The sequence below is a fragment of the Sinocyclocheilus rhinocerous genome, unplaced genomic scaffold (genome assembly GCF_001515625.1).
Source record: "Sinocyclocheilus rhinocerous isolate Xijiao unplaced genomic scaffold, SAMN03320098_v1.1 scaffold12919, whole genome shotgun sequence".
NCBI classification, from domain to species: domain Eukaryota; kingdom Metazoa; phylum Chordata; class Actinopteri; order Cypriniformes; family Cyprinidae; genus Sinocyclocheilus; species Sinocyclocheilus rhinocerous.
This window is the reverse complement of record NW_015656734.1, coordinates 1-1,121: the sequence shown is the minus strand read 5'-3', so window position 1 is coordinate 1,121 and position 1,121 is coordinate 1. Positions and strand designations below refer to the sequence as shown.

The 1,121-nt window shown below is 48.4% G+C and overlaps 1 non-coding gene across 1 annotated transcript; it reads right to left on the bottom strand.

Moving 5' to 3' along the window:
• Positions 1 to 980: 980 nt before the first annotated feature.
• On the bottom strand, positions 981 to 1,052 carry trnag-ucc (transfer RNA glycine (anticodon UCC)). Its single transcript has one exon. It is a non-coding gene; the product is annotated as a tRNA-Gly (tRNA).
• Between the last annotated feature and the right edge of the window lie 69 nt (positions 1,053 to 1,121).

Below are 1,121 nucleotides of genomic sequence, written 5' to 3'. Positions count from 1 at the left end.
AAATGATTCCCTTTGAGCTAAATTGACCTGTTTCCCTTACATTTGTGTCAGGCACTAAAGAAAGCAAGTCCAGGGTTTGGATCCCGTCACGTACAAGAAAGCCCTGTCTTTTTTGTGCAGGTAAATAAATACGACGCGGTGACGCAGGAACAGCAAAAGCTGCAAATACAGAAGGTGACCAGTTGCGCAACCTCCCACCGCATGTTGGCAGTCGGCCAAATTTACTCTTTTCTTGACATTCCAGTGTAGCTCTGCTTTGATCAGAGCCTCCAAAAATACAGATTAGTCGCAAAAAGCTCCCCTCCACGGAAATCTTTAATAAAAGGCGAAAGATTTATGCGATAATGAAGAGAAACTCGAGCTGTTGGGCCTGTGCGCGCCCTGTGGTAAACCACTACGCTCGCCAAGGGTAATCTAGGCTGTCGACACCTACCCACTTGCATTTCGTCACCCCCCTCACTCCAAACGGGAGGAGTAAAAGTCACAAAAGTCCCTTCGGTCGCCCAGTAACCACAAGCCCAATGAAGGCAATGCAATCTCTTTCTCATGCCTCCATCTGAGAAGTTGGAGAAAACAATTAAACAAATGAAAGAGTCCAAATAAAACCCCTGTAATGTGTAGCATTCCAAAAGGTAAACGAATTCAGTTGATGACGGGTCCATCCGGTATTTTATGGTGTAATGGCTGGGTCAGCGTAAGAAAAAGCCACGCATTGTTTAGTGATGTCGGTGCTGTGGCGTTGGCTGGGGGCGAACTCACACGTGAACAACTCCTCGTTAGTATAGTGGACAGTGTCTCCGCCTGTCACGCGGAAAACCGGGGTTTGATTCCCCCGCCTGTCACGCGGAAGGCCGGGGTTCGATTCCCCGACGGGGAGAGATATTGTTTTTCTGCTACCGAACGACACATCCAAAAGGTTTTGGTGCAGCCAGAGTTTACAGAAGGAGTTCTGCTTTGACTTCAGCCCAAACCAAAGGAAATGCATTGGCAGGGAATCGAACCCGGGTCAACTGCTTGGAAGGCAGCTATGCTCAACACTATACCACCAATGCAGGTGGATGATACGGGCTTGCACAGTCAGTAAAAACGCTCAAAGCACATGAGTCGCTGATAGGGCTAGA